Below are 27,898 nucleotides of genomic sequence, written 5' to 3'. Positions count from 1 at the left end.
TAACTTTCATTGTTGGTCTATTCTGAAAATTTAATGTTTGGACTTGTGATTTGATAATCAGTAATCGCAGCAGCAGATATTCCTTTCAAATGCTCATCTGATTAATACTGAAATTAATTTAATTTTTTTAAAATCCTTTCAAGACCCATAAGTGGTGATTTTTTTCTTAAAGTTTTGGTAGAGTAAGTCCTCTAATTGTTCCAAGGCCAAATTGCTATAATTAATAAATGTCTTACCTTATTGTCTTTCAGTTTCGTATTTGTTAATTGCTTGTGGCTTGGGGCTTTGATCAGTAGTTAAACTGATTATATGTAAAAGAATAGTCCTGTTGCTCATTCCTTGGCATGGTTAATGTTGTCCTCAGTTTGTTAGTGTAATGTGTTCTGTAAATAAATGTGAACGGTCAAAAGACAAATGATGCGATTATCGTGGGTCCGTCACTCCATGTTTCTTTTCCTTTCCCATGTTATATAAGGTGATTTCAGCTCACTTTGGTTTCCGGCGGGTATCTGAACTGGCAAACACCGCCAGTCTGCCTTTCAAGATGAAGGCAGACCTCACCATCTGTGAAATGCATGCTTAAAGTCGGTGGTAGACATAAAACATCGTCCGAAATTGTACTAAATGCTTCCTACAGAAATTATTTTGGTCAATTAGTTCAGGAGACCACTCGACGTGTAAATGGTTACTAAAACGTACTTGATCTGTCAGCAACAAATAGCTGCGAGCAAATAGGGAGCATCAAGACGGTTACAGGGTTTAGTGACCACAAGGTGTTGTGGCGAGACCGAATATCGTTAACATCCAAGCCTACCAAAAATAGCCGCCAGATATATCTAGTTAAAAAAGCAATTAAAAATTGGCTTGACGCGTTTCTGAGAGAGTGTCTCTATTCCTTCCGAGCTGTGCGTAGACTAGATAGTATCAACAACAATTGAGAGATTTATACCAAACAAGTTCAGAACAGATCAGAACATTGCTGTCCTAGTAACGTGAAAGCACGCCAAATTTAAAGGCTACAAAACCCTCCGAGATTGGCGAAGTTTTTGAGAAGCTGAAAATTTAACCCTGACTTCGATGCATAATGGTTTTAATAGTTTACACAACGAAACTCTGTCTGGTAATCTGGCAGAAATCTAAAGAGATTCTGGTCTTCCGTAAAATACACCAGCGGCAAGATAGCGCAGTAGCGATGGAAGTGTTATCGTTGACAGTACCACTAAAGGAGAGTTACTACAGACGGTTTTATGAAATTCGTCCACCATAGAAGAGGAAGCAAATATTCTGGAATTCGAACCTAGAACAGTTGCCAACATGAGTGCCTTAGGAGTAGACCACCTCGTGTTTCGAAGCAAATCACTTAATTCTTATTATATTATGAGAATGTGTATAAAATAAAAAGCAGATATAATACTCAAGTACACATGGATACATCAAAAGTTCACGAAACGAATGCAAGCGGAAAAAGTCACGTTATTATATATTTGTAAATAGCTAGATAACGTAAATCAGCTACCAAGGAACACTATATATCTCTTTTCAAAATATGTATAATTAAATAAGTTTCTGTTTATTATAGACCACTGAACACGTTTAGAATACACAAATAAACCATTCAGTTGCAAAAGAGTTAAGCTGCGTTCAGGTATGTGGTGCTGTACTAATAGTAACGTATATAGTGTAACTCATGTAAGCCCTCCCTCAAACCTGTCATGTTATATCTCCACAGATCCGATGATGGCATCTTTAGTGTACTGAAACCGGTCATCTATTAAACAGTGTTTAAGTGATCTTGGCTTTTGAATTATTAATCTGCTGCAAATGTTTAGCTCTGCTTTCATCTCGCTAGCATCTACTTATAAACTTCGCAAGCCGCTTTACAATTTATTTCGGATCTTTTGTTCTATCCCGTTCGGGTTTTGAACGAAGGAAAACTACGAGACATGCTCAAAGTGATCCATCGCTAATCTGTCTCAAATGGCCCTAAGCACGATCGGACTTAACATCTGAGGTGTCATCAGTTCCCTAAACTTAGTAACTACTTAAACCTAAATAACCTAAGGACATCACACACATCCATGCCCGAGGCAGGATTCGAACCTGCGACCGTAGCAGCTGCGTGGTTCCGGACTGAAGCGCCTAGAACCGCTCGGCCACCGTGGCCGGCGATCCATCGCTAACCTGTTACCGAATCTATCGAGTTCTTTCTCTTTGTTATGGACAGTACCTCCTATCGACGCGCACTTTTAGAGAACTATCCATTCATTACACTAAGTGGAAATTTTGTTCATTTCTTTGTGCGTTTCCTTACGGTTGTCCAACGCCGATACTTTGGTGGAGACAACAGCATCAACGAAGAATCTGAAAATTCTTCTGATCCTGTCTGATTAATCGTACAATAAGAGACTCATTTCCATGAAGTCAGCATTTACATATTACTCTACGATATCTTTGTACTGGCAATTCTTACGAAGACCTCAAATGGTTCAAACGGCTCTCAGCACTATGTGAGTGAACATCTGAGGTCATCAGTCCCTTAGAACTTAAAACTAAAACCTAACTAACCTAAGGACATCATACACATCCATCGGTTCCAGACTGAAGCGCCTAGAACCGCTCGGCCACAACGGCCGGCTTACGAAGACCTAACATTTACAACTGCAGTTTCACCTTCCAGTATTTGAGACATAATTATGGAAAACGTGTCGTGCAATAATAGGTGCACTAAAGGATTATATTCGGTTAAGTGAGAAAGACACAGTGATAAATGTCTAAATATACTTTTATTCATAAGGCTTCATTAATTAAATTTTTAATACATCTTACTTCGTGCCCGACCCCTATATTTATTGAGCAACGGTTCATACGTTCATCATTTTTAACACATGTTTTTTCTCTCATTTGCCGTAACATGTCTTGACTTGAACCCATTTACGCACAACAACAAACCTAACCTAATCTGACCTCCTTGGCCTACGTAGCACGCGAGAGACTGTCGAGGACATTGTCAATACCGCCCACAGACTCCACAGTATTTCCGGGCAGCGAATATATTTCACAAGTTTTTGATGTTCTCAATATTATTGGATAACCTCCGAATCTCACCCCTACACTTCAATATTATTGCACATCAACAAATATTGCGCAGTAGTATTGACCACTTAAGGGGGCGCGCTACACGCCTCCTTCAGTCGCCCATGATGTTACTTTCTTTTCTGTTGAACGTTCACCCTCCAATGTAACGTTCTGTGTTCTGTTAGTCAAATATCCACCGAGTCAGTACATATCTGTGAAGACATGTTCGTTAGTAGTCGTCAGTGCAGTAAAATGTGGAACGCTTTTACGAAATCTTTGTGACCACATTCGGGCCTTCTGTTGTATTAGGAAACAAAGAATCCACCACTGCCAAAAATATTAAGTGGTATTTCAAAGTGCGTACGGGGCGCGGGGGGATGAAATAACAATAAAGAAGAAAACAAAAATTTCAAAGTGCACCAGGAGGTGTAAATGAAATGCATTCAGATCGTGCAGTATAGAGGTTGAGTCACCTAACATTACTACTGGAAGCATCACACAAACCACAACAAACACTGAATAACCAATTCCGCAGACAAGAAGTGAGGAGAGGGGCTGGTGTAACTGGTTAATACAAACCACTGAGAAATGCCCGGAAGTATGATTTTCAACAAATACTTACTTTTTTAATGGCAACCTGATATTTTTAGCTCAACTGAAAATAGAAACAAATACTTAATCAATGCCGTTTCTTAGATTGTAAAATATTAATTACATCCAGAGTAATTTGTAACGTAAAGTTGACGCTTTAGTAACTCCTCAGCAGTTCAGTCGTGTGAGTGAAACAAAGAGGGATACAAAAAGAACAGTGATGTAACGTAGGTACAGAAGAGATATGGACAGCACTTTACATCCGCATGCTAACATTTTTATTAGTCTTTTTCTCTGAAGAATACTGTACGGCACTGATTTGGTAGAAGAAAATGTACATTGACATGAGAATGTAGTTAAACTTACAAATTTGTATTTTGTTTTCTATTACAGAATGTAAAAGAGTGTAGTCTGACATTCCAGGCCAATAAATGTTCAAAGTGGTGCCAATCATTTGCTGCACACATTTGCAATGTACCGCGTAGTGAATGTCTTACACGACGCAGTACATGTGGTGTGATGTTGCCACAGGCTGCCTCAGTACGATGTTTCATATTCTCTGGGGTTGTAAGCACATCACGGTACACGTTCTCTCCTTTAACGTTCCCCACAGAAAGAAGTCTAAAGGTGTAAGATCAGGAGAACAGGCTGGCCAATTTGTGCGTCCGCCACGTCCTGTGAAACGCCCGTCGAACATTCTGTCAAGGGTCAGCCTAGTGTTGATTGCAGAATGTGCAGGACCACCATCATGTTGATACCACATACGTCTACGCGTTTCCAGTTGGGCGTTTTCTAGCAATGTTGGCAGATCATTTTGTAGAAACTTGATGCATTTTGCAGTTGTGTGGGTGCCTTCAAAGAAGAGATCATTGGAACAGCGGAAAGTTCCACGGGACTGGAAGAAGGCCCAGATCATACCAATCTATAAAAAGGGGTAGCAAATCGGATGCACAAAATTACCGGCCAATTTCACTGACATCGATTTGTTGTAGAATCATGGAACATATTTTTTGTTCAGACATAATGACCTTTCTAGACTCTGAGAAGCTAATCTGCAGAAACCAGCACGGTTTTAGTAAACAGTGGTCATGCGAGACACAGCTGGCCCTCTTTGTGCATGATATACAACAGGCTCTAGATACCAGCTCCGAGGTTGATGCTTTATTTCTCGACTTTCGAAAGGCGTTCAGTTCCGCACTGTCGCTTGCTCCAAAAAGTGCGCGCTTACGGTGTATCCGATGACAAATGCGGTTGGATAGGAAGTTTTCTAGCAGACAGGGAGCAGTATGTCGTCCTGAACGGGGTGACTTCAACAGAAACAAGCGTAACTTCAGGTGTGCCCCAGTGCAGCGTAATAGGTCCGCTGCTTTTTACGATTTACATAAACGATCTGGTTTATGGTACTGACAGCGGCATTAGACTGTTTGTCGATGATGCTGTAGTCTACAGGAAAGTAGTATGACACGAAAGTTGTGAACAAATCAATGACGATTTGCAGAAACATAATACGTGGTGTAATGACTGGCAGTTATCTCTCAATATTAGTAAGTGTAACCTACTGCGTATAACAAGGCGAAAATCCCCATTAATGTAAGAGTACAAAATAAATGCCCAGTCTGTGGAAGCGGTAACATCCGACAAGTATCTGAGTGTGACTGCTCGAAATGATCTCAAATGGAATGATTAGATTACACAAGTAACGGGTAAGGCAAACTCTAGATTGCGTTTTATTGGTAGAATCTTGAAGTGATGCAGTTCTTCAACAAAGGAAATAGCTTACAATACGTTATAGTATTGTTCGTCCGTATGGGACCCTTACCAGTTGGGTCTGATTCAAGAGATTCAGAAGGTCCAAAGAAGAACGGCAAGATTCGTGACTGGTACATTTAGCCATCGCGAGAGCGTTACAAATCGCATAGAAAGTTTGAAGTGGGACACACTTGCAGATGGACGGCGCGCTCAATGAAAGAGGCTGCTCACTAATTTCCGAAATCCGATCTCCACCGAGGATGTAGAGCATACATTATTACCACCAAATTTCAAATCGTGCAATGATCACCATTCAAAGATAAGGGAAATTAGAGCTCGTATTGAGGCGTTCAGACAGTCGATTTTCCCTCGCGCGACCCGCGAGTGGAACAGGGGGGGGGGGATATGAATTTGGCGCGAATTGTGCCCTCCGCCACACACCGCTCGGTGGCTAGCGGAGTAGATATAGAGATGTAGATATGTAGATGTAGAGATGGTCGCTCTACTTGTCGAAGCCAGCGAGGATTGTCAGAGGCCAGTAATGCATATTCCGTAAATTCACTGCACCGTGGCTTGAGAAACCTGCTGCATCGGTAAACAGGTAGAACTGCAACGCATTCTCTGTTAATGCCCGTGGACAGAAATTCACTCCATTATTAAAGTCATCTCCATGTAATTGCTGATGCAGCGACACATGATATGGGTGGAATTTGTGACGATGAAGTATGCGCGTTACACTACTTTGACTAATTGCACTGCCTCTAGTGATGTCACGTGACTCGGGTGGGTTCACGGCAACAGCAGCTAACATACCAACTGCTCCTGCTGCTCCTGTGACGGGTCTGTTACGAACCCGTGTGCGAGTTACGACCATATCTGTTGCATACAATTGTTTGTAGATGTTTTCAAATGTGCGTCGCGTTGGATGATCTCTGTCCGGGAACTTTTCTGCGTACAACATGCAGGCTGCAGCTGCATTTTGTCTACACTTGCCATAGATGAGTATCATCTCTGTCTTTTCAGAGATAGAATAAACCATTTTCACAGTTCTTACAACACTGTACACACTGTTGTACTTGCGACCCTCTCACGTTTCTACTGTGCGTACTTCTGTTCTTACTTGTACTCAGTACACTATCGCAGACGTCCCGCAACATCGGTGTACTACAGTTATTCTGGTACAAGGACTAATTCAGCAAGCGCTACATGCAGACACTGAGACAGCCAAACTCGTAAACATACCCCTACAGATCTTGTTTCTTACAGCACGTGACTGAATATCTGAGGTTTCAAGCGTCAACATAACGTTTACAAATTACTCCGGGTGTACTTAACATTTTACAATGTAAGAAACGGCATTGATTAGGTATTTGTTTCTATTTTCAGTTGTGCTAAAAATAACAGGTTTCCATTTAAAAAACATAAGTACGTGTTGAAAATCATACTTACGTGCACTTCTCAATGGTTTGTATTAACCAATTCCACCAGGCCCTCTCCTCACTTTCAGTCTGTGGAATTGGTTATTCAGTGTTTGTTGTGGTTTGGAAGGTGATTCCAGTGGTAATGTTAGGTGACTCATCCTGCTTAACAATAAATTAAATGATAATAGGAGGCAGTGGTGGTGTAAATTCGAACTTGGGTTCAGGTTAAATTCATAGTTTATCACTGAACCAAAATGAAAAGGGGGGGAGGGAGGGGGGATATTTAGTACACAAGTCTACTGCTGTAATACTCACAGCATTCAAGGCCAGAAGACTTGGTGCAAATCAGATACCTGAACAACATAGGATGGGTGGAAGAGACCTTTCCATTATCTATTCTGAAACTGAGAGAAAGCAAATTCCGTTTGATCATTCAGTAGCAATTATTTGTGGCCCTTGTGATTTTTTATATACTAAGATTTCTGGAAAGTATCTGTTCCCTCTATTACGAGTGCAGTTTTTCGACATCTGTGGAATATTTATGGCTAATTTCTAAAAAATGTTTCATAGAGCTGGAGGCTGTTTCTTTCCAGCATCGTGAGGGTCCTTCAGTCTGTGTCGAAATACAGCTCTATTATTATTCATATGTAGCACCAGCCACATTGCTGACAAGTGATTTTAAATACTCCCCCCTTCATTTATGGGGAATATCTGTTTAATTAAACGGATTCTTGGTTATTGACTCCATGATAAAGTAGATGACTAAATACCTTGTACATCCAAGATGTTGCCTATTCTCGTGAACTATCTGTTAACGAGGCAACACTCATCTTTTCTTGCTTGGAATTTAGGCTACCACTGTGTGAAAGTAAATGTTGCACAATAAAGTGGAAGGCAGCATGTTTATGGTTTTTTGGAAGTTCTAAAATAGCTGTAATGTAGTCTGTGAAGGTGTAAGCTGTATTTTAAATTTTTGGCTTCGTAAGTGGACGTATGATGGTCTGTCAGATGAGAACGAGACAGACGGAAAAAAGTTGACTATTTCGAAAGAAATCACCATAACTGTTAATACATTTATCCCACTTTGAAACAAGACGGCCAATGCCTTCATAGAAAAAAGTTTGATTTGCCTACGGAAACATGATTGTACCCAGGGGTGCACCTTTTTTGTCCGAAGCTAATCGACGGTCACGGATGTATTTCTTAGGTCACGGATGTATTTCTCAGTGACTCCAAAAACGTGGAAATCGCATGGAGAGAGATCGGGACAGTATGGAGATCGTGTAAGGGCTTCCCAGCGACACTTGTGCAGCGCAGGCGAAACATCTTTGGCAGCATGTGGCGGGCATTATCCTGCAACAGAATGACCCCGTCCGTCAACATTCCCGGGCGTTTGGGCTTGGTGGGAGGGGGGGGGGGCTTTAGTTTTTGCGAAGTGTCCACGTTCCGGTGTGAGTTAATTGTGGCGACGTGTTCCAGGAAGTCAATGAGCAGCGGGCCGTCGATTTGCTTCGGATGAAGAGGTGCACGCCTTGGCAACAGCCATCATTCCAAACATTTTTTCATGAAGGTATTGGCCGTCCTGTCTCACAGTGAGATAAATGTATTAACTTTAAGAGATTACTTTTGAAATAATAAACAGTTTGCTTACTTTTTCCATTTGTCTCGTTCTCATTTCACTGTCCCTAATATATATACTGACGTCCACGAAAATTATGTCTAAACCTTTTCTCTTCACAGTGAAATGTGTGTTTTCATGCAGCTTTTTCTTTCGTAATAATTACAATGTTTTACCAAGAACTCACAGTTAAATCAGCAAAAATCTTACAAAATATCTGTAAAAAAAGCGATTACTGGCTATTGAACTGCATCGCATTTCGTCTTTATGTTATAGATAAGCGCTCCCACTGAGACAATTGACTAACCAAATCCGGTAGCAGCTATAAGATGATGAGATGAAAGTAAACGTGGTATTCAAGTGTGTGGAGTAATACGTTGTGACATGCGTGTAGCGTGACAGGCAATGTATGCATGTACGTGTGCTAGTTGTACAGCTAGAGGCCAGACACCGCTTCACAACTCGACAGCCACGCAGAGAACGAACCGCGCGCAAGAACTGGGATGCTTTCACAAATCTTATCTAACGGGCTCAGTTGTCTAGGGGTATGATTCCTGCTTTGGGTGCAGGAGGTCCCGGGTTCAAATCCCGGCTGAGCCCTTCTCTTTTTCTCATGGCTGAAAAAAAGGTGCTCGCTTTCAAAATTAACTCTTTTCTTTCGTTTGTATATACTGAAGGAAAGTTTGACAAGAAGTTTATGTGTTTACCGATCCCAACTAGCTGTGTTTTCCTCATGTGGCTAGAGGCCATAAATTTTGGTCTTTGGTAAAATGAAAGTAAGTGTTAACCACAACATATAGCATGTTTCCCTCTCTATGAATTTGCTGGCCTGGTCTCCGATCAATATCAGGTCTTGCCTGGCTTGCCCGAGAAGCGGGTTTTCTTTCGGCGAGTCCGATAGCCAACAGAGGGAAAGAAATGGGCTGCTATTTGTAGGCAACTCAAGCGTTAGGGTGCGTGATTCTCTCGGTCTCATAATCGGGAAAATGAGTCTTAGTCAAACAGCAATGTTTGCACAAAAGATTGCATGTTATAATAATCTATTATAGAGCACCATGGAAGTTCACAAAAACATCTCAACACGATTTTGATGGCAGTACTATGAAGGCTCACAAAAATATCTCCCCATGATTTTGAGATCTGTACGAAACCGAACGCAGATGTTTCCCAGACCGAATAATACTTTCATATAATTTGAATACCACGAAATATCAACTTGCAGTAAGAACGTGATGTCGGCGTCAGTTATTTCTAGACTGAATTTACAAACGTTTCTTGAAGCTGTTTTAAACTTTAGTTTACATTAAAGCACATCAGGTTCGCAGGAGAACTTCTGCAAAGTTTGGAAGGTAGGAGACGAGGTATTGGCAGAAGTAAAGCTGTGAGGACGAGGCGTGAGTCGTGCTTGGGTAGCTCAGTTGGTAGAGCACTTGCCCGCGAAAGTCAAAGGTCCCGAGTTCGAGTCTCGGTCCGGCACACAGTTTCAATCTGCCAGGAAGTTTCATATCAGCGCACACTACGCTGTAGAGTGAAAATTTCATTCTAGATACATCATAATAGAACTTGTGAGACATACACAATGCCAGCATGAAAGCTAGTCACGAACTTGGGAGCTAGCTTATCTGTTTCGCGCCTGCCCTCTCAGGGCGCGCTTGTTATTGCTCGGTTCTGTCCGCCAACGATTTATAACGTTAAATGAAATCTTTAATTAAGCTCTGAGCGCGAATTTAGCGTTACTGAAATCATAACTAGAACGTCGTCAGTGTGTATAACGTCGTCAGCATCGTTGGAAGTCTGTACAAACATTCAGACTGTAAACATAAATAATCAAAGTTATGCGCTTGGCTACAAACCAAGTAGGTGAATTACTGCTGTCTCTGCATACGCCGCGGTTAGTTACTGCTTCTAAATATTCGCTCCGTCTTTCCCAAGCTTCGTGGCCATCTACAGCTCTGTGGGATGGGTAGGTCTACCGGTCTTGACTGCTCGCTAACTTAGCAACAGTGTGCGCCTTCAGATACTGTATAATAAAACATGAGAATTAAAACGTGGGCTGAAATGTGGCATAAATGTCTCTCGCTATTGAAAAATAATTCAAAGTCAAACAAGGCATCAAGCTCTCACGGAATTCGTGTTTCCATAACCTGTATTTGTTAAGAATCTTTCCCGCAATGAACAATTTCGATTGACTGGCAAAGAGTTAGACACTGGACTCGCATTCGGGAGGACGACGGTTCAATCCCGCGTCCGGCCATCCTGATTTAGGTTTCCCGTGATTTCCCTAAATCGCTCCAGGCAAATGCCGGGATGGTTCCTTTCAAAGGGCACGGCCGACTTCCTTCCCCGTCCTTCCCTAATCCGATGAGACCGATGACCTCGCTGTCTGGTCTCCTTCCCCAAAAAACAACAACAAACTCGCAAAGAGCGCAGGGCACTCCCGTTTTTAAAAAGATTAAAACACCGAACGCACGGAATTACAGACCTATGTATCCAACGTAGTCTGCACTAGATGCTTGGGCATATTTTAAACTCTTATCCTTACGACGTTCGTGGGGGAAAGAAGCTATCAAAGAAAAAACGCGGTTACAGGAAAAACCACTCGTCATGAAACACAGCTTGCTTTTTTTCATAACTTTCCTTTAGAAACAAAACGTGCTCGTGTAGTGTATTCTGCATCGCGCCAGCTTGCGAGATGGGAGGTGAGGGGGAGACAGACGGAACCCGTGGGTCGGATTAACGACGGCGGTTGATGCCCTGGCCAGCCTGAATCTGCTTTTTCGGCGGGTTCTCGTGCTCGTTTAGACAAATGCTGGGCTGGTCCCCACTTTCCGTCTCAGGAAACAAGATACACAAACAGTTAAAATACGATTACACATACAACTGAGTTTTCAGAGTTCTCAGACGGGTTCTCTTGACTTCCCTTCCTCAGGCAACCGACGGCTGCGACGACAAGAAGGGCACCTCAAAGTTAAATATAAATAAATCTGCCAAATTTGAGTACAGTAGAGTCCGTCCTAGACGCAGTAAACACTGACGACAAGAAGGAGAAGAGTTATCTTGGAAATAATAGACGCAAGCGAAGAGAAATTCCATCTTAATTTTCCCAACGAGTTTCGACGACCACATTGTTGACCGATAGTCAAGGTACGACCATGCGCAATATAAAAATACATATTGCCGCTAAGACGTTTTGAGTAATACAACCCATTACGTCGTATTGTTCAACAGAAGCGATCGGGTGTGCCACATAGAAGCGTTTATAAAACTGAAAATGATTTCAGTATGCCTAAACGATTTATCGGTTATGGCTAACAACACACTACGACTATTTCCTGGCGATGCTACCGAGTGGCAGGCATCGTAAAATTTGATTAAAAACAAGATACACTCTAAAACAAAAACAACAACAAAAAGAAAAACGCAACACGAAGGAATTATCCGAATGAGACGGAAATCGGTAGACAAAACACGTACAAACAAATAATTGATTACAATTTCAGAAAAAAAATCGACGATATGTTCAAAAGCAAGAGCTTCACAAATTGAGCATGTCAGTAACTCGTTGGTCCACCTCTAGCCTTATACAAGCAGTCATTGAGTTTCACATTGATGTGACAGAGTTTTTAGATGTCCACCTGAGGGATACCGTGCCAAATTCCGTCCAATTGGCGCGTTAGATCGTCAAAATCCCGAGCAGGTTAGAAGGCCTTGACCATAATGCTTCAAACGGGGACGGATTTGGCGACCTTGGTGGCCAAGATAGGGTTTGGCAAGCACGAAGGCAAGCAGGTGAAAGTCAACCCGTGTGCGGACGGGTATTATCTTGCTGAGATGTAAGGTCAGATGTCTCGCCGTGAAGGGCAAGAAACGGAGGCGTAGAATACCATCGAAGTACCACTTTGCTGTAAAGGTGCCGCCGATGACAACCAAAGAGATCCTGTCTTGAAATAAAATGGCCCCCAGACCATCACTCGTGGTTGTCGGGCCGTATCGCCGGCGACATTCAGGGTGGTATCCAACTGCTGTCTGGGGCATCTCCAGACATGACTGAAGCATAAGATTGGCACGGGGGAGCACTGGATACGGAAATTGGGAGTTTATTAAGTAAAGTATCAGGATTGTTAAATAAAGTATTTGGGGCAAATGTGAATAAACTTTAAAATGAGATTTAAAGAGCATAATAATAGAGTGGCTCATCGGCGGTGGCGAAGCACCTCAAGAATGAGCAGTATTCGTTGGGTAGCATCACAGGCAGCATGAGTGTATTGCATTTTTTTTTAAAGGGAGGTTTCTGTCAAATTTGAGTAAGTTGAGGTTGTAATGTTGATGCATTAAGCTCTTCTGAAAGCGGTGCTGATATTCAAGACAATAAAAGCGGGTTAAAAGCTGTGAGCTATCTGGGGAAGTTATCCTTGCATTACTGAGCAACTGTTTCACCAGGTATCCAGTCTAGCTTACCAAATTCCCAACCAGACTAACATTAATTATAATCTTTTAATAGTCATCTTATGACAACCGGTGATATATATATAAAAAGAGAATTTAAATAAAAAGAAATAAATCAGTTTATATTTGGACATTTATTTTAACACTGATCATTGTTCCGTTAAAATTTCAGCATATTAAACTTGATTCATAACTAAACTTATTTAGGATTGTGAAAATGTGAGTTCGTAATGTTACGGAACACATCAAGTATGGAGCCAAGATTGGGAGACTGCATACAACACTGCATTCATAAAATAACACACGAATAACGTTGAAACATATGCAAGAGGAAATTAACCACAACCAACCGATTCAATTTTCACCCAAAGAAGTTACGTTCGTAGCGCCATCCTGTCTGTCATGAAATTACCACACACTGGTATACTAAATTCATACTAACTCTCTGTGAAATCTACCCGAAAAGAATAGCTGAGGGCTACTTTGATGCTTACACCACACGCTTCACGTCAACTTGGTTTACACAAAGAGTGTAACTCCACAATAATTTTGATGATTAAAATAAATTACATCGAAACGCAATTTACAAAAGAAAAACCTCGAACTGGTTACTATCGTCTTACTATTAACCTGATGGGTCAAACAATTGTATAAGCACGTGGTACTGGTCTCACAAAGTACACTCCACGTGGGCTGAAGATAAAGAAAAGTTGCTATATTCAAAAATATTGGCAAGACGAGACGTTATAATCTCACGCACATTCGCATTTAAGATTGATGATCATAGAGTTACGGATCCTCAACACGTGGTTCCACTTTGCTCACAAAGTAGTGACTAAGCAACTACTGGAAGATATTCTGAACTTCACACTCGAATTACACTGCGTTGTAATTTAAGATAACATTAGATGTTTTAGATCTAAACCTGAAATAAAGGTGATTAAATTTTCAGTTAGGCCTGAACTTAAGATCCATTGTCCTATGGACTTAGCAGAGACGTGCTTAGCCGGAGATCTTACCACTTCAGACGCTCGCCGCGGACTGACTGGCCTGGGCCCCTACCGAGGGTGCTTCACAGATACAAACAGAAGTGACCTATACCAACATGACAAGGGACAGACAGGACCATACTAAGAATAGAAACCTCTTTGCTTTTAGAAAGCGTAGCTACCTGTTCCGACGTTGGTCCTACTGTTCTCTAGCAGACAGGCTTGTCTGCTACCATCAAGCATGCAACTATAAATACATTTGCTCATTCATCCTTTCACACAGAAGGAAAGGGGGATGACAGTACCTTATCATATACAGTATATAAAAGAAAGTGAATGTAGGTTCCGTATGAGACTGTGTGACATGAATTACATATCAACTGTGTTTTAAAGTGTAGTAGTGTGACAGATCGTTCTTTATTATGTGTAAAAGTAACACGTTCCACTGCTCAGTCTCCTCCCAGATAGAGTCAGAAACATCACAGTATATTTAGAAGTGGAGTGTATGCCGTAAATGACAACAGATTTAAGTAATTAACATGAAAGGAATCCAACAGAGACCTTTCAAGGTTATCTACGCGGTAGGAGAGAAATGTGTCAGCATGTTAAATGAAGAGACTGAAGTGCCGAAGGAGCACTTGTGGGCCCACTGAACCATTAGTTTGGGATACTGTAGTGAGACATCTAGGGTCAGCATGCAATGTAAGCATGCGTCGTCACCTCCTCCTAAAAAATTCGAAGCTGTACCCTCATCAAGCAGGGTGACGCTCACCATCTTTTTCGGCATCTGAGGTCTGATACTCATCGAAATCCTCGAGCACAGAAAAACCATTAACAGTGACTATTACTGAGAGACACTCCACAGCCTACATAAGTCCAACAAAATCAAACCGCCAGGGGTGCTCACGAAGGGATTGATTGTGCTCCACGCCAACGCGCGTCCACACGTCTGCAAGGTCACACAAAGTATAACGGCCAAGTTCAGTTGGGAGCAGCCTGAACATCCGCCCTACAGCCCGGACATGTCGCCCTGGAACTTTCATGTGTTTGTCTGCCCAACTTGGACTACGAGCTGAAGGACACAGTGCAGGACTGGCTCCTCTCACAGCCACAGGAATTCCGGGAACAGTCAATCCTTCAGCTCGCGGAAAGAGTGGTATAGTTGTGCTCGGCCCTTTGGTGATTACTTTTGAGTGAAGACTTGAATTATACACAGAGTGCTTTTAGGTACCTTTCCTTTGGATTCTTCTCATATGTGGATGGAAACTTTGCAACGTAAGTGCCTTATTATTTTTAAGATATTCTAGGACTAGACATACAGTTAAAAAATTTTACGGTAAGCAGTATCATTTTTGAGGCTGTGATATATGCGTCGCAAGATAGTACTGTCTTTTGTAGGTGAAGGCAGTTAGCTGCCTTTATATTACAACTGAGCTCTTTGAGAGTATGATACGCCAACAAGATATGGTCAAGGAAGGGTTTTATGTTTGACAATACATGTTTGCTGCTGGATTTTAATTTTTGGCTTTGCCTAACGGCATAAAAACTTGAAGCTATGTTACGATAAAGACAAAAAGATATTTGCTTGGTTGTCAGCATGTGTAGTGTTGCAATATGGCGATGCAGAACACGAACAACACTACTCTGGCACATGCCAGATTACCTTGCGACGTGGAAACGTCTTTTAGTACTTAATAATGAGATAACAGTCCCGAAACGTAATTTGGTAAATATATAACACACTTGTCAACTGATGCGTAACATTATCAGTGCTGTATACAGGGTGAGTCACTAACTATTGCCACCTAGAATAGCTCCGAAAGTATGATAGTAGCTGAAAAGTTTGTGGGACAAATGGTGCACGGGACAACGGGGGTCATAATATGACGTCGGTTTTTTGTTGCAAGGGGGAGTCGTGTCAGAAATATGAAGGTCAACTTTGTTTTTTTTTTTAATTGGGATGCTATAGTTTGGTACTTATTTTCTGTCAGCGGCTATCGAGACAAACCCAATGTTGTGTAACAGTAAGGTCTTTGAAGGTCAGCGAAGGTCAAAAAGGTGGCGTGAACGTTTATTTACAGAAGGTGTTAGAAGTGATGGCCATTGGCATCAATGCAGTGCTGCAATGTTCTTATCATGGATTGAGTGGTATTCCTTATCACTTCGGCACTTATCGAAGCACATGCTCTGACAATTCTCTCTCGTATATAGCGCAAATAGTAAATATTCGCCGAATACGGCGTATCCATCTAACGTGCCATTGACATGTAAAAACCATTCTTCGGTTTCGCAATACAACACTATTAGGAACGCTAAGTCAAGTCAGTCAAGCAAATGTAAATGATGTATTCCTTCGAAGAACAAGTCGCTATGCTTCTCATCTCCGGAGAATGCCAACGAAATTCAGTGAGAGCTAGAGACATACGCTGAAAGATATCCTCAGCCTACTCACCCTACACGTCGTACATTTAAATATGTGTATGATAAATTGAGAACAACTGGATCTTTAACGCATCAGAAACATATCCGGCAAAGGAAAGTTACTAACGAGGAAATGGAAATTTGTACTCATGTCACTGTGGTTTGAGATCCTTGTGTTAGTTTGCGTGAAATCGCAAGGTAATCTGGCATGTGCCAGAGTAGTGTTGTTCGTGTTCTGCATCGCCATGAATATCATCCTTTACCAAATCAATCTCCACCAAGAATTAAATGGTACGGATTGCATGCGTCGCCTTGAATTCTGCCGATGTACTCAACTTCAGATTCAGAGGGAGGACATATTTATTGTTTGATGTTATTTACCGACGAGGATACATTCACGAACCATGCAAATATTAATTTGCATAACATGCATTAGTGGGCAACTGAAAATCCACGTTGCACCCCAAAAACCGTGGTCGGTGAATGGTGTTTAATTCGGGAGGACAGAAGTATAGGTCCCTATTTCATCGAAGGAAATCATAATGGTAGGAAGTACACCACATTCCTGCAAGAAACATTAAGTCTGTTATTGAAAGAAATAGCTTTAGGAACAAGGAACAGAATGTGGTATGAACACGATGGGTGTCCGGCACATTTTTCGCTGATGGCTAGAAATGAGTTGCAGGGACAATTCCGGAATCGTTGGACTGGACGCGGAGGAGATGTGTCGTGGCCGGCTCGTTCGCCAGACTTGACGCGTCTGGATTTTTTCTTGTGCGTATTCGTAAAAGACGTCGTTTATAAAGGTGTTCCAACTACACCTGAAGATAGGCGAGAGAGAATGTTCAGAGCATGTGCTTTGGTAAGTGCCGATGTGGTAAGGAATACCACTCAATCCACGATAAGAAGATTGCAGCACTGCAATTACACCAGTGGTCATCACTTCGAACACCTTCTGTAAATGGACGTTCATGCCAGCTTTGTGGCCTTCGTTGACCTTACTGTTACACATCAGATTCATCTCGATAGCCGCTATCAGAAAATACGTAACAGACTATAGCACCCCATTTAAAAACACAAAGTTGACCATACTTGAAGCGACCGTACCTATCAACAAAAAACCAATGTCATATTATGGCCCCCGCTGTAAATTTTGTCCAACAAACTTTTCAGCCCCTATCATACTTTCGGTGTTATTCTTGGTGGCAATAGTGACTCACGAAAGTCCTGGCTTACGTCCTAATATCGTGTCGGACCTCCTTTTCCCCGGCGTAGTGCAATAGCTCGGTGTGGCGTGGACTCAACAAGTCGTTGGGAACCCCTGCAGAAATTATGCTGCCTTTGCAGGAGTCATAATTGCGAAAGATTTGCCGGTGCAGGATTTTGTGCACGAAGTGAGCCCTCAATTACGTCGCATAAATATTCGATGGGTGGCCAAATTTCGCTCGAATTGTCCAGAATGTTCTTGAAATGACTCGAGAAAAATTGTAGCCTGGTGACAAAGCGCATTATCTTCTATAGAAAATTACGTCGTTGTTTGACAGCAAATGTTCTCCAAGTAGCCGACCATAAATATACGCGGTCAACCATAGGTTTAGCTGAACCACTCCATTCCATGTAAACATGACCCGCACTATGATAGAGCCACCACCGGTTTGCACAGCGATTTTGTTGACAACCTTGAGTCCGTGGATTCGTGAGGTCTGTGCCACATTCGAAGCGTACGAGCAGCTCTTACCAACTGAAATCTGGACCCATCTGACCAGTCGTCTAGGCTACAACAACAATCGTCACGATCCCAGGAGAGAGATTGCAGGCGATGCAGTGCTGTCAGCAAAGGCACCCCCGTCGATCGTCTGCTGGCATAACCCTTTACCCCAAATTTCGCTGCAATCTCCTAACAGATATGTTCGTCGTACGTCCCACTTTGATTTCTGCGGTTATTTCACGCAATGTTTGTTGTTTGTTAACACTGACAAGTCTACGTGAACGCCGCTGCTCTCGGTCGTTAAGTGAAGGCCATCGACTACTGCGTTTTCCATGGTGAGAAGTAATGCCTTCTTAAAATTGGTATTCTTGGCAGACTGTTGACACTGTGGACCTCGGAGTACTGAATGCCTAACGACTTCCGAAATGGAATGCCCCATGCATCTAGCTCTCACTACCATTTCCCGTCGTGATGATGATGATAATAATAACACAAACACCCAGTCCCCGGGCGAGGAAATCCCAACCCGGCCGGGAACCGAACGCGAGGCCTCGTGATCCAGAGTCAGCAACGCTAGCCACTAGAGCACGAGCTGCGGACATTTCCCGTCGTGCGGAAATGGTCGCGTCTGAAACCTTTTGGCATGAATCACCTGAGTACAAATGACAAATCCGCCAATGCACTGCCCTTTTATATCTCGTGTACGTGTATATGTGCCAATCGCCATGCCATGACTCTTATCGCCTCGATGTATGTAGGTCTACATCTACATCCATACTCCGCAAGCCACCTGACGGTGTGTGGCGGAGGGTACCTTGAGTACCTCTATCGGTTCTCCATTCTATTCCAGTCTCGTTTTGTTCGTGGAAAGAAGGATTGTCGGTATGCTTCTGTGTGGGCTCTAATCTCTCTGATTTTATCCTCATGGTCTGTTCGCGAGATATACGTAGGAGGGAGCAATATACTGCTTGACTCTTCGGTGAAGGTCTGTTCTCGAAACTTTTAACAAAAGCCCGTACCGAGTTACTGAGCGTCTCTCCTGCAGAGTCTTCCACTGGAGTTTATCTATCATCTCCGTAACGCTTTCGCGATTACTAAATGATCCTGTAACGAAGCGCGCTGCTCTCCGTTGGATCTTCTCTATCTCTTCTATCAACCCTATCTGGTACGGATCCCACACTGCTGAGCAGTATTCAAGCAGTGGGCGAACAAGCGTACTGTAACCTACTTCCTTTGTTTTCGGATTGCATTTCTTTAGCATTCTTCCAATGAATCTCATTCTGGTATCTGCTTTACCGACGATCAACTTTATATGATCATTCCATTTTAAATCACTCCTAATGCGTACTCCCAGATAATTTATGGAATTAACTGCTTCCAGTTGCTGACCTGCTATGTTGTAGCTAAATGATAAGGGAGCTACCTTTCTATGTATTCGCAGCACATTACACTTGTCTACATTGAGATTCAATTGCCATTCACTGCACCATGCGTCAATACGCTGCAGATCCTCCTGCATTTCAGTACAATTTTCCATTGTTACAACCTCTCGATACACCACAGCATCATCTGCAAAAAGCCTCGGTGAACTTCCGATGTCATCCACAAGGTCATTTACGTATATTGTGAATAGAAACGGTCCTATGACACTCCCCTGCGGCACACCTGAAATCACTCTTACTTCGGAAGACTTCTCTCCATTGAGAATGACATGCTGCGTTCTGTTATCTAGGAACTCTTCAATCCAATCACACAATTGGTCTGATAGTTCATATGCTCTTACTTTGTTGCGAAACTGTATCGAACGCCTTGAATAATCCTTGGTACGAACTAAAGCGTTATTTCCATTCCAGATTGATTCGTCCGAGAATCCAGCAGAAACTATTCACTACCTTTTCAGCTACAGCGCTGTAACCTATGCAAAAAAAAAATTCACGTTCGATATTGGCTACACGGTTAATGTCTGAAAAGAAACAGTTTTTGACCATTGCTTGTGAAAGACACTAAAGCAAATGCGAATATGTCATGGATACTCAGTACTGATTTTTGTTTCTTCCGTCTGTACCATTGTAAGTAGCGTACTGTCGTCTGCAGTTTCGAAATCGTTCATAAAACACCGCTTTCGTGTCCGCAATCCTTTTCTGAACATTTAATGCAGAAATAGAAATTTACAACTTGTTTCGGTGCTAATGACGGTCTGCTGAGTGGACAGTTACGGCCGGTTACTGTTCGAAGTACCGAGCTTTCACCTAAACGCACTGAGCGCAAGTAAGTGGGCAGAGCTAGCGCACTCGTACCGTTGCATTAGCAGTCCGAATCTGAAGCAGTCCTCTTGAGTTGTAACATCTAGATATTTACTGCCAAATTTACGACGTCGTCGAGAGTTCGGCATTATAGGCCGTTTCTTAACGGCTATTTCACTCGATATTTGACTTTTAGAGTCAATAAAATATAATTTGTTTGCGAACAGGTTCTTCCACGCTGTATTACCAAAGATGGCGTACGCGGGAAAACGCGTCTGACATTGGGACGCCAGTGGTTGATTACATTCTGGATCTGTTTTCTAAAAGATACTGAACTTTGGTTGAGTTTTCCTGCATGAGCTCCATAATATCGACGTGTCAATGAAGGTAAGATTTGCATAATACAGGCTATTTAAATAACATACAATAAAATTAAGTGATGCACAATACGCCTACATTTGTATTTCTTTTCTACATTCACATCTACATGGTTACTATGCAATTCACACTTAAGTGCCTGGCAGAGGGTTCATCGAACCATTTTCATACTACTTCTCTACCATTCCACTCTCGAATGGCGCGTGGGAAAAAGAAACACCTAAATCTTTCCGTTCGAGCTCTGATTTATCTTATTTTATTATGATGATCATTTCTCCCTACGTAGGTGGGTGTCAACAAAATATTTACGCATTCGGAAGAGAAAGTTGGTGATTGAAATTTCGTAAATATATCTCGCCGCAAAGAAACCCTTCTTTGTTTCAGTGACTGCCACCCCAACTCGCGTATCATATCAGTGACACTCTCACCCCTATTGCACGATAACACGAAACGAGCCGCTCTTCTCTGCACTTTTTCGATGTCCTCCGTCAGTCCTACCTGGTAAGGATCCCATACCGTGCAGCAATATTCCAGCAGAGGACGGACAAGTGTAATGTAGGCTGTCTCTTTAGTGAATCTGTAATGAAATATTCCTGCTTAACTAATAGCAAAGTAAAGGCCACAACGAGTTTGGAAATCTGGATACCAGACAAATAATTATTCGTCCCCAGGAGAGGTTACGTTAATATCGTGTAACATCGTCTCTAACTTTGATTATTGTGTCAGTTCGACGGGGAAGGGAGTCCACAAGTTTCTTCAAGATTCAAAATGGCTCTGAGCACTATGGGACTTAACTGCTGAGGTCATCAGTCCCCTAGAACTTAGAACTACTTAAACCTAACTAACCTATGGACATCACACACATCCATGCCCGCGGCAGGATTCGAACCTGCGACCGTTGCGGTCGCGCGGTTCCAGACTGAAGCGCCTAGAACCGCTCGTCCACTTCGGCCGGCCAGTTTCTTCATGTGTGCCACATCCAGGAGAGCTACTCACTGGTAAGTCTTAGCTCTACCAAACTATGGAGATTTCACCTCTTACCTTTCACCCACTGATCCAAACAGCCTGGCCATTTCCTTTAGGATTAAGACCTTGTGGTTTGGCAGGCCTGAGTGCTCATCAAATCATGTGTGCAACCCAGTGAACGGCTATTTTCATCTAGAAAGACTATAATGTCCAAAGCGTACTTGTAGGAGAAAAGCCAACACTTCATCACCGAGAATGTTGAAATAAACATCCAGGTTGATTTTCATGGTAACCTGAATGAATCCAAGTCAAGGTACGGAAAAACCCCAAAACATATCGGAAGCACCTCCGGCACTCATGTTACCACGTAATCGTGACTTATGTAATTTGATAATTGGAAAAAAAACTCCTTTCACGCACTTATGTTGTTCGAAATATTGTAGCACTTGACTGAGATTTTCACTCTGCAGCGGAGTGTGCACTGATATTTTTTTTGTAACCATATATATTTAAATTTGTAACGATACATTTTAAAACATTTCTTTCTATTAAAATATTATATTCCTACAGTTGGTTAACATTACTATCGTTTTTTTATAGGTTTTCGTTTGTATATTCTTTCCTTTTGCATTTTTCTCTTATTGTTCTTCCATGGCCAATTGTCGTCATTTTTAATGGGTAAACCATTGCAGAACAGGCATAATACTTTATATCTATCGTCAACAAATTTATTGAGTTCAGATTCGTATACGTGATGCACTTTGTGGTGCTACAGGCACGACGATCTGCATGCTGGTTTCATATCTTCCTCTAGTCAGCATTGTTAGGTGGGACAGTATGAGAGAAAACATCAGCATGACAGATGGAGCAGAAGTGGGAGAAATTTTTACATATGCTACAAACTAAAGGTCAATTGAAGAAGAAAGCAAAAATTTCATACTATATAAGAGAAGCAGAGAGGAGAGTATAAATTTTATAAAGCACATGGTAATGGAAAACCTTCATTTTTTTATGAGTAGTTCGTGGTTTTCACTAAGTAATGCTTGTATCCTAAACAATGTAGTACAAATAATGTAAATCTGGATGCCATGCAACACCGCATAACCGAAACATCTGTTGTCTTTTTTGGCACAAACACACGTTTAGAAGCACTGGCAGTACTATTGGACGTACTTTTGACTCTGATTTGGATGTAAGCATGACAGAGCTTTAGTGGAACGCACTTTGTAACACTGATTTCACTGAAAATAAACACTTTAGAAACTATACTTGACTATTTGAGGCGAGAGGAGAAACACTGTCTCTTTTATGGTACACTTATTCACTTTCACTGCACACTTTCTTCTTGTGGTGAGGTGGCTGGAGGCGGTGCTGAGGGTCTCAGGCTGGGGAGGACTCTGCCGATTGCTGTCTGCAGTGGAATTTGCAGGAAGTTGTGAAGTTCTCGCGGTAGCGTCTGTGCTGCTGGGCCGTCTTGTTTTCCTTCCATAGGTCCATCAGGAAGGCCAGATGGTCGGTCTGCTTCATCGCTACGATGGCGTGTACCGTCATGGCGAGGATCCAGAGAGTCGCCAGTCGCTTGGGTCGTGGAAATGGGTTGCAGTCTGGGGCGGTGATTGCTACCACTGTGATGCTTCCCGGCGCCGTTCTGTCGATGTGGGCCACCATCTGCTGGCACACTTCCCATATGTTGGTGGCATTCCCGCAGGTGAAACGGTGCTCGACGGTGTCGGTCATGGCACATACGTCGCACTTGTCACTTGCTACGAGTTTTTTCTCCGCCAGTCTTTGGTTGGTTGCTACCGTTCTGTTAACTATTTTGCACCATGTCTCCTTTGCATCTTTAGGCAACACGTTTTCCGAGACATTTTCCCATATTTGTTTCCAATTGTACTGCGGAAGTTTGTTTTCAATTTTGTTTTCCGCCAGTTTCCCCCTGAGGGCCCAGTATATTCTCTTGGCTGTTCTATGGCCAGGGTTCGCCACGGTGTTCATAGCGTAACTTTTGTTTATAGTGCAGGCTGACGTGTCGCATTCTGAAGAGGATGTGTCTTGTGTCGACTGACGCTTCTTCTGATGCGGGCTTATATCTTACAATCACCGTGGCTGTGAAGCTGTCAGGGTTTTTGTCCTGGATGGCGAGAGTTCGTTTTAATAGGTGCGCTGCACATTTGGTCTTTACATCAACTAGACCTAGTCCCCCTTCTTTTGTTGGCAGTGAGCACGTTGCTTGCACCACTTTGAATATATTTCGATGCCACAGCAGGTAGTACACTGCGCTCGTAAGTGCTCGCGAAATTTCTGTCGGGATGCTTAAGATTTGCGCCAGGTACCATGCTTTCGACAGGATCGTCGTGTTTACCAAGTCTATTTTCTGGTGTATTGCTAGTTTCCGGATCGCGTGCTGTATGGGGAGACCTCTTATGGTGTGTAGCACGTCTCTCCACTTGTATGCAACCATTCTCAAGTGGACAAGACTGTATAAATATTCCAAGGACTTTATGGCTTTCTGCTATTTTGTACCACTCCTTGTCTGGTTTGAGTCGTTGATTCCCTATCGGCAGTAGTACTGTTTTTCTCGGGTTTGTTTGGGCGTCTGACGCTTTTTGCAGTGTATTCATGATGGTTTCTACTCGCCCAATATCTTCTTGAATAACGATGCCTAGGTCGTCAGCGGGGGCTATACATGCTATTGCTTTGTCTCCTACGGAGAATCCTCTGATGTCGTTTGTGAGTTTCCGCAGCAGCGGGTCCAGTGCTATAGCGAAGAGAGCCATTGACAATGGACAGCCTTGCCTCACGGATCTGTCCTGTTTTATCTGTTTTGTTTTGCGACTATTGACTGTTACTGTCGATCTGGCAGTACTTAGTATCTTCTGTATGATTGTGATACATTTTTGCCCAAACCCAACTCTCTTTAGGGTCTCTACGAGGTATCTGTGATCGATCCTGTCGAAAGCCTTGTTGAAGTCCACCGAAATTATGACACCTGCGCTTCTGGTGGTGGTTGCCTGTGCTATTATGTCCCTGTAGGTGCATATGGCGTCAGATGTATTTTTCCCTGGTACCGCACATGTTTGCCACGGACTGATGACTTTCCTCATCTCCGATTTCAGGTTATTTGCGATGCATTTCGCTAATATTTTATAGTAGGCGTTGAGGAGCGTAACCGGCCGAAACTCTTCAATGCGGCGGGCAGCTTTCTTCTTAGGGATGAGGGTTATGGTGCCTTCGCTCAGTCCAGGCGGAATTTCCGCCCCATTGAGTATCTCGTTCACCATCTCCGTGAACTGTACTCCTGGTACGTCCCAGTACGCGAGGTAGAACTCGAGCGGGATACCGTCGGGTTCTGGCGCTGCAGTCTGGAACCGCGAGACCGCTACGGTCGCAGGTTCGAATCCTGCCTCGGGCATGGATGTGTGTGATGTCCTTAGGTTAGTTAGGTTTAACTAGTTCTAAGTTCTAGGGGACTAATGACCTCAGCAGTTGAGTCCCATAGTGCTCAGAGCCATTTGAACCATTTTTTTGATACCGTCGACGCCCGGTGCTCTGCCTCTGGGGCTAGTCTTCATCGTTTCTTTGATGTCGTCCTCTTCGACATTTTCTGTCAGCAACGCCCTGTCTGCGTCTGTCAGCACGCTCCTCGTCTGCTGCAGAATTTCAGCAGTTGCCGCGTCGTCTGTCGCTTCTCGACGGAACATGTCTCGGAAATAGTTTTCGATGTGTTTTGTTAATTCCGTTTTAGTCGTAAGCATCTTCCCCTGCTTGTCCTGCAACTTACTTACGCACTTTCCTGCGGCTCTCTCCCTTTCCCTGGAAATTTCCTGGCATATTACAACCATGTGCCGGACCGAGACTCGAAATCGGGACCTCTGCCTTTCGCGGGGAGGTGCTCTACCAACTGAGCTACCCAAGCACGACTCACGCCCAGTCCTCACAGCTTTACTTCTGCCAGTACCTCGTCTTCTACCTTCCAAACCATGTGTCCGCAATATCCTTTCAAAAAAAAAAAAAATGGCTCTGAGCACTATGGGACTCAACTGCTGTGGTCATAAGTCCCCTAGAACTTAGAATTACTTAAACCTAACTAACCTAAGGACAGCACACAACACCCAGCCATCACGAGGCAGAGAAAATCCCTGACCCCGCCGGGAATCGAACCCGGGAACCCGGGCGTGGGAAGCGAGAACGCTACCGCACGACCACGAGATGCGGGCAATATCCTTTCTTCCAGGAGTGCAAGTTCTGCAAGTTTCGCAGGGATTAAACTGCTGAGGTCATCGGTCTCTAAGCTTACACACTACTTAATCTAACTTAAACTAACTTACGCTTGGACAACACACACCCATGCCCCAGGGAGGACTCGAACCTGCAACGGGGGGAGCCGCATGGACCGTGACAAGGCGAACGCACATATACAAACACACACAGACGTAACATTTACTGAATTCTCCGTCGGTGCTTGGCATAACATTATAATAATATTACAAATGACCTTTCTGAATTTCTCCAAAATTATATTTATTTTGTGACGAACCGGCATCCGGCTTCTCTGGCCATCTTCAGGCGATAACTACCCTTAAGACGGCCTGAGAAATCCAAAGCCGGTTAGTCACCAAATAAATACCGGGTGATCAAAAAGTCAGTATAATTTTGAAAACTTAATAAACCACGGAATAATGTAGATAGAGGTAAAAATTGACGCACATACTTGGAATGACATGGGGTTTTATTAGGATGGCGCTCCACCCCATTATGCTAGACGTGTGAAAGATCTCTTGCGCGCGTCGTTTGGCGATGATCGTGTGCTCAGCCGCCACTTTCGTCATGCTTGGCCTCCCAGGTCCCCAGACCTCAGTCCGTGCGATTATTGGCTTTGGGGTTACCTGAAGTCGCAAGTGTATCGTGATCGACCGACATCTCTAGGGATGCTGAAAGACAACATCCGACGCCAATGCCTCATCATAATTCCGGACGTGCTTTACAGTATTGTTCACAACGTTATTCCTCGACTACAGGTATTGTTGAGGAATGATGGTGGACATATTGAGCATTTCCTGTAAAGAACATCATCTTTGCTTTTTCTTACTTTGTTATGCTAATTATTGCTATTCTGATCAGATGAAGCGCCATCTGTCGGACATTTTTTGAACTTTTGTATTTTTTTGGTTCTAATAAAACCCCATGTCATTCCAAGCATGTGTGTCAATTTATACCTCTCTATCTACATTTTTCCGTGATTTATTCAGTTTTCAAATTTATACTGACTTTTTGATCACCTGGTATAATTTTGCAGAACATTAGGAAGTGTTATGCTTTTTAATAGTACATTCATACATACATCTATTTTTATTATACATATGGACGTAGACATGTGAAGTTAGTTTCGATATACTTTTTTGTCTAAGTGATAGGTGCCCCGGTCGCCTCGTTGAGGTAACGACAGCGGCTGCCCGAGACGCCGCGGGTGGGCTAATCCGGTAGCGAGGCAGCGCATCAGAGCGAAACTGCTCGCGAAGGAGATGTAAAAGGAGGGAAAGGGGGAGTGGAGGGGAGGGGGGGGAGAGAGAACAACTGCCGGCCCTGGGGCTGGGGCGCGCTATCTGATGGACGGCTCGGTAGCGGCTGCACGGCGCCGATAGGCATCTGTGGCTTGGCGTGGCGTGGAACCCGCCGGGTCACGATCAGGGGGCCCCGACCTCCCGCGCCGCTTGTCAGCGCTGCCCTTTTCAGTAGTTCCAGGCGCAGGCGCAGCCGCAGTCGCCGCTGCTCCCGCTCCTTGTGATCCGCCTGGTCCACGGCGCTCCTCGCTCCACTGGTTTCATTACTCTTTCCGTTACTCTGGAAGGCTGTTCTTTACTACCTTACGACCCCACCGTGAGACAGGGCTGTCAGAGTACGACCGCGGTGACTACGTACTTGTAACTTTCTCATCACGTCTCTGTCACTTTTTCCTCTTCTACACACCGACGTGATAAGTCATTAGATAGCGATATGCACATATACAGATGGTGGTGCGAACGGGTACGCGAGGTAGAAATGGAGAGTGCATTGGCGGAGCTGTTATTTGTACTCAGGTGATTCATGTGAAACGGTGTCTCACGTTATTATGGGCGCATGACGTGAATTAAAAGACTTTGCATGTGGAATGGTAGTTGGAGCTAGACACATGGGGCATTCCATTTTCAAAATCGTTAGGGAGTTTAATAATCAGAGTTCCACAGTGTCAAGAGCGTGTCGAGAGTACCACATTTCATACATTTTCTCACACCACGAAGACAGTGGCCGACAGC

General features: G+C 43.3%; 1 protein-coding gene and 1 non-coding gene across 2 annotated transcripts in view; one reads left to right on the top strand and one right to left on the bottom strand.

Annotated features, from left to right (window-relative positions):
- LOC126245881 (uncharacterized) overlaps positions 1–27,898 on the bottom strand; it is a 695,521-nt gene that overhangs the window by 95,053 nt on the left and 572,570 nt on the right. The gene's annotated exons all lie outside the window — the stretch shown is intronic.
- On the top strand, positions 8,983–9,054 carry Trnap-ugg (transfer RNA proline (anticodon UGG)). The gene has a single exon. It is a non-coding gene; the product is annotated as a tRNA-Pro (tRNA).

This window comes from Schistocerca nitens, chromosome 1 (genome assembly GCF_023898315.1).
Source record: "Schistocerca nitens isolate TAMUIC-IGC-003100 chromosome 1, iqSchNite1.1, whole genome shotgun sequence".
NCBI lineage: Eukaryota > Metazoa > Arthropoda > Insecta > Orthoptera > Acrididae > Schistocerca > Schistocerca nitens.
The sequence above is the reverse complement of the archived record's forward strand: the minus strand, read 5'-3'. Positions and strand labels throughout refer to the sequence as shown.